The sequence below is a fragment of the Lycium ferocissimum genome, chromosome 11 (assembly GCF_029784015.1).
Source record: "Lycium ferocissimum isolate CSIRO_LF1 chromosome 11, AGI_CSIRO_Lferr_CH_V1, whole genome shotgun sequence".
Lineage (NCBI taxonomy): Eukaryota > Viridiplantae > Streptophyta > Magnoliopsida > Solanales > Solanaceae > Lycium > Lycium ferocissimum.
The window spans coordinates 59,551,684-59,560,987 of record NC_081352.1 but is presented as its reverse complement, the minus strand read 5'-3'; positions in this window follow the sequence as shown (position 1 = coordinate 59,560,987).

Below are 9,304 nucleotides of genomic sequence, written 5' to 3'. Positions count from 1 at the left end.
CTTCTAAAAGTCAATAATCGGTAGTCGGGTCATGAAGCAAATCTATGCTTCAGCTCTGAATTCCATAGTGGTATCGATCTTCGATATTATGGGCGATGCGCCGCATGCTCCATTGCATCAAATTGAGAAACCTTAGTAATACGTACATAACTTTTTGCTCACAACTCTGATTGGCCTGATCTGTATGTGGGTGGAAGGCTACTTCAAAGGGCTACAACTTTCATGCCTAGAGGTTTCTAGATTCGCTACAAATTAATAATTATACGCGTTTGAAGTGAGACCTTGTGCAAGGTCATTAAAAAATTTAACCTGTGGTGTAGCTTCCAACTTGACTTTGTGCTGGAACTCCATTTTGACTTTAATTTACTTTTACCACACCTCCTACACTTATGATCGTCCCCATTTTGTATGGTACTAATCTGTAGCCTCTTTATTATGTAGATCGCTCTTAACAAATCTCCTATACTCGTATTCAACGGGTCAAACATTAGTCCGAAGGTACGAGGTGTTACACTTTCATTCTTACGTTTGCTCACCAATTCTTCATTTTTACTAAGAAAAACATAGTTCTCCAATTTTGGAAAGTTGAAATTCTTGTTTGAGGTTGAAAATTTGAAGTTAATTGTCTATTTTGTTAAAAAAAATTAGGTGTTGGTTATTTAGGCTTTAATATTTAGATCAACTGTTTTACAAATCTCAAACTCCATTGTTGATCCTTAGAAAGTGTTGAAGAAGACAAAGTGAGTCTTCTTGATTTGGTGTTATTTGACTAAATTGATGACTGAGGGCCATTTACTTTGGTAGTTGGAGATTTTGTTTCAAATTTAAGATCATTTGGAGCAGATTTGGATTGATTTGATCGAAATTGGTATTGCAAATTCAAAGAATATATGTTGAAGAAATATATATATAAAAAATATGTCAATCAAGTAGGATTTGTGAATAATTTTACAAGATAGATCGAACGCAAATGACACAAGTCATGCTAGTGCGGCGAAATTTGGTGAACAATTGAAGAAGCACAAAGTCATGTCAATTAGGTATAGTTTGTGAGTTATCCAACAAGATTGCTAGGTTGAAGATAGCATGAAGTCCTACTGATTTGTCATGACTTGCATACCACCATTTTGATTTTTTTTTCTTTGTAGCTTTTAATCATATAAGAGAGGTATCACGAGTGAAATCAAATAAATAAATGAGAGAGGTATTATGGTGAAAATGAAATAAATAAAGGAGAGGTAGAAAAAATAATTGACTAAGTTTAAATGAGGTCTCATGAGTGAAAAATTAAAATCATGACTATCTGGCATAGCTTATGAGTTATCCTATAAAAATATTTAGATCAGATATATTATGAAGTTCTACCGATTTGTCATGACTTGCATGTCACCGTTTTGAAATGTATTTTTTTCTTTTTGAAGTTTAGAAATCATAAAAGAGACGTGTTATACCAATTTGTCATGTTTTATGAACAATTTACCAAAATAGGTAGAATGAATATAACACAACATCATGTTGGATTGTCATGATTACTTTCATCATGCTCTTTGATAGTTCCAAGTGCATTCGTGTTTTGATGATTGTCAAACTGTTTCAGAACCAGATAAGAGACCTGTCTGTAATTTGCTCTTTATGCACCTTGCACTGTCGGTAGAGACAGCTATAAAGCCGAGCCACTTGCTGCACACAAGTACAGTAGTGAGCTGGCCCATGCTTTAGGTCAAAGTGAACAAGTGATCTCTATCCATCCCGCATGCCCCGACTATATATACAACATGATGGCAACATATAGAGCAGACTTGAAAACCGATTCAAAATCGAGCAAATATTTGCCGTCACAAGTTCAAAGTTCTCTCAAGAACAAGTCACTTGCAAAACTAAAGAACCTGATCCAGACTAAGATATAGTCTAAGCTCTTTATGTTGTTGTAAGTCTTTGTTCGTTTGTGCTTAAACTGTAAACCTACTCTTCTTGTTTAGAAGCTGGTTGTAGGTGTCTTAAATTCTTAAAGTGTGCTTGTTGGAAGTGTGTTTCCATAAGTTTTTGAGTGGTACACTAGGCTAGAGCTAGTCTATGTATATTAGTGGTCCTTGGCTAGGGTTAGTCAGTGGAGGTGCTTCCAATCGGAGCATTGCAAGTGAGGAGGGGCTACGGGGTTAGTTCTTAGGTTGCATAAGCAATATTGTAAGGGTGAGGGATTATGGGAGTTAATTCCTAGCTTACGATAGAGTTGTAACCTGAAGTTGCTCGGTTAGTGGAGCTAAAATCATACTGGGGTAGGTCGTAGTTTTTAATCCCTTAAGCAAGGAGTTTTCCACGGTAAAATCGTGCCTTCTTTACTTCTTTGCATTGCATAAGGAAACTGGTACACAACCAGGTCCCTCATATACTGTTTAGTGAGCGCACAGCCTACAACACTCTTTTTGTGAAACATTGAACAAATTCAAAAGTCATGCCAATAAGGTAAAATTTGTGAATAACTAAACAAGATAGGTAGAATGAATATGGTACAAAATCATGCCAATCCAGCCACCTCCAACTAATCTTCGTAAGAAATTTTTGAACTTTTGGGACCATCTAGTGACATGAGTAAGCTTTGCACTGGACTAGTTTATAAATAGTTAGTACAAGCATATTAGGCCTAGTTAGTACAAGCATATTAGGCCTTAGTGTGATGACACGCCATGTCGTCATGCCATCAAGGTGCCATTTGGCATACATTTTGCCATGTTGGATGCTTACATCAGAGAAAGGCTAGCACTTATGGGAAGGTTCTAAAGAAATATGTGGGTTTCTCTTGGAAGACCTTAGAACCCTAGCTATGGATTTTCTAGAAAAGTCCTTAGATGTTTCTAGCTTTGTAAAGAGTTATAGAGAAAATCACTTATAATAGGAAGGACTTCTACAATAATTATTATTTACCCACTAGCCCTAGATGACTAGTATAAATAAGGGGTTATTCATTTGTAAATGCATCAACCAAATCTTCTAAGTCTTGAGAAATATAAAAGCTTCATTTGGTAATTCTCTTGTGTTTTTCCTCAATTTAGCATTCCCTTACAGATCTAGTATTGAAAAGTCATACTTGAGCTTGCAAGGTCGTGAAAGATTTGTGAGTGAGTTGTTAAGTGACGCACGGAGTGCTTAGTTAAAGTTTAAGTCTGTGACAACGTGGTATCAGAGCAGAGGTTGATACTAGGGGAATGGAAAACGAGAGAGATAACAACGCTGCTAGAACCACCAATATCGTGCAGAATGCTAGGAAGAATCACTGAAAAGGGAGGAAGAACCATTAGAGTAATGAGAAACCATTGTCTGATGCTGCACTAAGCGAAGCACTGATATCCCACCCATCTTCGGCCACTGAGGCGAGTGATGATGAACGGGACGAGCTGCCTATAGAAATCACGTCTGGAGTAGAGTGGATTGCGAGGGTTAACGAGGCAGACCGTGGAGATTTTTGCCAAATGTTTAAACAAGATTGACTAAAATTTCAAGTCTGTTAAAGACTTCAGCCTTAAGGAGGATGACAACATCCAGAAAGAGTTGGAGGGGCGCAAGCATGCGCAATTAGAGATAAGGAAAACAATCACTTCCTTGAAGTGCAAGCTCATCGAAGCATTGAGCATGATTAGATGATGAACGCCAAGATAGGGTAACTCGGGGGGGAGATTGAAGTTGGAGGGTCCATGACATCAACCAATGATAAGGAGGCCAAGGTTTAGGCTCCTAAACTACCAATGTTCAAGGGTGCTAGTGATGTACGAGAGGTGGAGAATTTCCTTTAGAATTTGGAGAATTACTTCAAATACAACAAGGTGAAGAGTGATGAGAACAAGATCAACACCGCCGTGTTGTACCTCACGGAGATAACCATCTTTGTGGTGGAAACGGAAGGAGTTGAAAATGCAGAAGGGGCTTTACACCATCAACACATGGGAGCAATTTTGGGCCGAGTAAAGGGATTTATTCCCCAATAACGTCATCTATGAGGCGAAGCACAAGTTCCAGGAGTTGAAGCAAACAGGTCGTGCATACGTGAAGAAGTTCACTACTCTCACGCTTCAGATTACCAACCTCATAGGTGAAGACATTCTAATCCACTTTATGGATGGGTTGTGAAATTAGGTCAAGACGGAGTTAGAATACCGACAGGTTAGTATTATTGATGAAGTCATCAGTCATGTTGAAGCTTTGACGGCCTTTAGGCATAACAAAAGCAAAGGCAAGGAAACAAGGAGTAGTCATGCCAAAGGTGGGGGAGATCGTGGAAAAGGCAAGGAGAAGCAGCCGCACCCTGAGAGTCATGATACCAACAAGTCCGATGGAAAAAGTTTGGATATAAAAGTTATGCCGAGAAGAAGGTGCAGGCCACGAAGAGAGGTAGTTGTTATATATGTGGTGGGCCACATGGCTAGGCAAGGTGCCCTGAAATAAAGACCCTTGGTGCCATGTTACGTAAATGAAAGGAGAAAGAGGCGCAGGAGCAAGGGCAAGGTTCGGGCATGATTGGACTATGTGGGGCTATCATAAAGCAATCGGGAAAGCCGAAAGAGCATAGCACACAGTACGTCGCCATCACCATCAACGGTTGACCCACTCGTGCTATGGTGGACTCATGTTCAATGGCCAACTTTATGACCGAGATAAAAGCAACAAAGTTAGGGTTGAGGCTCAATCCAAGCAACTACCTCTTAAAGACAGTAAATACGCCAATAATTCCTGTGTGCAAGATCGTTAATAGAGTAAGAATGACGTCGGGAAAGTGGCAAGGTAAAACCAACTTCGTTATCACTCCTCTAGATATCTTTGACATAATTCTTGGGCAATAGTTCTTCCAAAAGTGTCAGACTATGATGGATCCCTACCTCCAACTACTCTTGCTTGTGGAGCGAGAAGGATCTTGTATGGTGCCAATGTTTAACATTCCATATGTGGAAGGACAAGCACAATTATTGGTCGTGCAGCTTTTGAAGGGCCTTAAGAAGGGTGGTGGGGCCGACGTTCATAGCCACCATTGCAAGCTTGGGTGAAAATAATGTCTCCAAAGAGCATTGCCACCAAGCATAGAGAAGGTGCTTGAAGAGAATAAGGACGTGATGGCCGAAGAGCTACCAAGGCACTTGCCTTCTAGGCGTGAAGTGGATCATAAGAATGAGTTGGACCTTGGAGCCAACCCACCCGCATATGTCCCATATCATATGCCTCCGCTCGAGTTAGAGGAGCTAAGGAAGCAATTGAAGGTATTGCTTGAAGCCAGTCATACCACCCGTCTAAAGCACTCTATGGAGCGCCAGTCTTATTACAAAAGAAGAAGGATGGGCCGTTACACTTATGCATAGACTACCCGAAACTCAACAAAGTGATGGCAAAGAACAAGTGCCCTATTTCTCTTATTGCTGACTCGTTCGATAGACTTGGACAGGACAAGTACTTTACCAAGGTGGATCTTTGAAAGGGTTACTACAAGGTACGCATAGCAGAAGGGGATGAGTAGAAGACAATGTGAACGATGAGATATGGAGCCTATGAGTTGTTGGTGATGCCCTTTCGCATAACCAAACATATCTGCTACCTTTTACATGCTGATGAACAAGATTTTCCATATCTACTTAGACCAGTTTGTGGTGGTGTACCTGGACGACATAGTCATTTATAGCAATATCTTGAAGGATCATGTGGAGTACTTCAAAAAGGTTTTCCAGGCCTTACGGGAAAATGACTTTATATCAAGCGGGAGAAGTGTGAGTTCGCCCAGCCTAAGATACATTTCTTAGACCATGTCATTAGCCAGGGCTAGTTGCACATGAATGAGGCCAAAGTGAGGGATATCCAAAAAGGGGAGACGCCTACGAAGGTGACTGATCTTAGATATTTTCTTGGACTTTCTAATTATTAATGCAGGTGTATCAGCGGTTATTCAGCTAAGGTCACCCCGCTGACAGAGTTATTGAAGAAGAACAAGTCGTGGGTTTGGAGCGAGCATTGTCAAAAAGCGTTTGATGATCTTAAGGCTGTCGTGACGGAAGATCTTGTCTTAGCGCTGCCTAATTTTACCAAGACATTCGAGGTACAGACTGATGCTTCTGAATTTGTCATTAGAGGTGTCCTGATACAGGATAGACACCCTATTGCCTCTGAAAGCCACAAGTTAAATGAGACTGAACGGCGATATACCACACAATAGAAGGAGATGGCATCCATAAGGCATTGATTACACACGTGGAGACATTACTTGCTCAGGTTGAAGTTCATGGTCAAGATCAACAATGTGGCCACTAGCTATGTCCAGTCACGAAAGAAGCTCACACCGAAGCAAGCTAGGTAGCAGATTTCTTGGCCGAGTTTGATTGTGTGTTGGCGTACAAGACAAGCAAGGGCAACGTTGTGTCTAATGCATTGAGTAGGAAGGCCAAAATTGCTACCATCACCACATCTAGTTGTGATATTCGAGATGCTATCAAGGATGGCATGCAACATAATCCGGTAGCAAAACAGCTTATGGAGTTAGTTGTCCAAGGCAAGACGAGGCGCTTCTAGGTGGAAGATGGTCAGAGGTTCTACATGCCCAAGTTTGGAGACATTAGGTGCCGAAACATAAAGGAGAACCATAACATGCTTTGGGTTGGAAATCACAGCCAGCGTCACGCAAAGGCCTTGATCGAGTCAGTCTATTATTAGTCGTACGTTTGTGATGATATTAAGGGTTATGTTCATACTTTTTCTTGTGTGAAACAAAGATAAAGTGGAGAAGTGGCAACCAGGAGGACTTTAGAGCCATTACCTATTGCGGAGTGTCCATAGGAAAGCGTGACTATGGACTTTATCGCTTGCTTGCGAAATTCTAACAGATATGGGACGATCATGGTTGTGGTGGGAAATGTTTCCAACTATGTTAGCTTCATGCGCGGCCACAGCAGGTTCCACAGCTAATGAGGCCACCAAACTATTCTTTAAGAACGTATTGAAGTACTAGGGTTTGTTGAGGCACATCTTTGCTGAGGCACATCATTAGCGATTGAGACCTACATTCTACAAGGAAATTTTGGAGAGAGTTTTTTGATATGCTTGGCAGGGAGTTGCATTTCTCCACTAATTTTCACTAACAGACTGATGGAAAGACAGAACAGGTTAATGCCTGATTGTAGTGCTACTTAAGGCACTTTGTGAGTTCACATCAGAAGGATTGGGCTGGTTTCTTGGACATAGTCCAGTTCTCATATAATTTGCAGCGGAGCGAGTCTACCGGAAAGACACCGTTTGAGTTAGCCACAAACTCCACATTCGCTATCGATAGCGTTAGAGGGCAAGAGTTTTGGGGCTTACCATACGGCCGAGGGGTTCAAGGAGCAACTTGACACTACTAAGTCCTACTTGGACAAGGCTGCAAAAGAAGATAAAGAAGTTTGCCGACTGCAAGCACTAGATGAAGCCACATAGGAACGATATGAAAATTTGTGCCAATTCAAAGATAAAATTCAAGAGTTTATGCAGCAGCATTACGTTGCGGTCGTTGCAGCATCAGTTGGGGGAGAGTGTGATGACCCGCTACATCATCATGCTATCTAAGTGCCACTTGACACACAATTTTTCCATGTGGATGCTTACGTAAGAGGAAGGCTAGCACTTATGGGAAGGTTTTGGTGAAATATGGGGACTACTCTTGTAAGACCTTAGAACCATATGGATTTGCTAGAAAAGTCCTTGAAACTTTCTAACCTTGTAGAGATTTCTAAACAAAAACCCTTATCTTGTAAATATCAAGAACTTATACAATAATTATTACTTACCCACTAGTCCCTAGATGACTAGTATAAACAAGAAGTCATTCATAAGGCATCAAGCAAATCTTCTCAGTCTTCAGCAATCTAAAAGCTTCCTTTGGCAATTCTCTTGTGTTTTTCTTCAATTTAGCATTCCCTTAGCGATCTATTGTTGAAAAGACTTACTTAAGCTTGCAAGAACGTGAAAGATTTGTGGGCGAGTTGCCAAGTGCCACACAGAATGTTTACTTGAAGTCTAAGTCCGTGACACTACGTATCTGGGCAAATGATGCTTGCAATGCTTTATTGTGTACAAATTGAATTTCGTATTGATATTATAAGACTAATCGTTGAGATATATCACTGGGATGAATTAGACTCCTACAATATCCGTTGTCAGAGATATGCATGCAGATATGCAGATAGTAGTGGGTGAAGTTTGTGAAGCTCAAAAGTTTTTGAGTTCGTGAAGCTAGTGCGGATCTATAAAGTAGATATTAAGAACATATTTTAGTTCAAAATTATTTCATAAACTTAAATAAGCAATTCCTTACAAATATTAAAATAGGGGACAACATTTAAATATCGACGCAAGTATAAAGAATTCCTTGGATGGAAGAATCCAAGCAACTAATTGTCCAACTCATACATGCTTGACCAAAAGAATATTACAACAATAATAATTACATCTCAATCCAACCAAGCCGCTAGATCCCGACTACCTAAATCATCATTATACATGTAACGCTATTTAAGCTCATCCCAATCCAATATAACCAAAAAATACTCTATGTTTTTCGTAGATTCTATATATTCATATGTATATTTTTAATTTAACATGATGAAAATCATCAACTAAGGGTGTAAACAAGTTAAGTTTTTTGTAAAACAATCACCATAAAGTTAACGTTGAAACTTCATAAATTAAAAAATTTTCACGTGGCAAACTATATTTTGAATAGCACGATCAGGTCTACAAAAATAAAATAAAAAGATCTATTTGCGAGAATTTGTAACAAGAAAAAAATTACATTGTGAAAGAAGGTATGTATACAAAATCATAATCATTTAGTCTACAAACACCAAAAGAAAAAGAGAAAAAAAAAAAAAAAAAAAACCCCTATATGATCTCAACAAAGTCGCTCTTTTTGTTGGGGAGAAACACGCAAATACCAAATTGAACGATAAGATAACAGCGGAAGAAATACCCAATTCAAAACTTCTCACACTATTTGAATCAAGAAAAGGCAATAAACACTACCACAAATAAAATCATAAAGCAACTATACCAACAACAAAATAGTAAAGCAAGTAAAATAAACCAATTGCAAGAGACACCAAATCTACGTGGAAAAACCCCTTCAATGTGAAGAGAAAACAATCACGGGACCTCTGGCCCACAAAAGCTCCACTAATAATCAACAAGAGTTACAACAATGTTCTCCAAATGGCTACAATATCAACGCCAAACACGAAGCAACAATAGATAAAAGATAGCACCAAAATTAGTGAAGAAAATAGAGAAATCACCCCAAAAAATG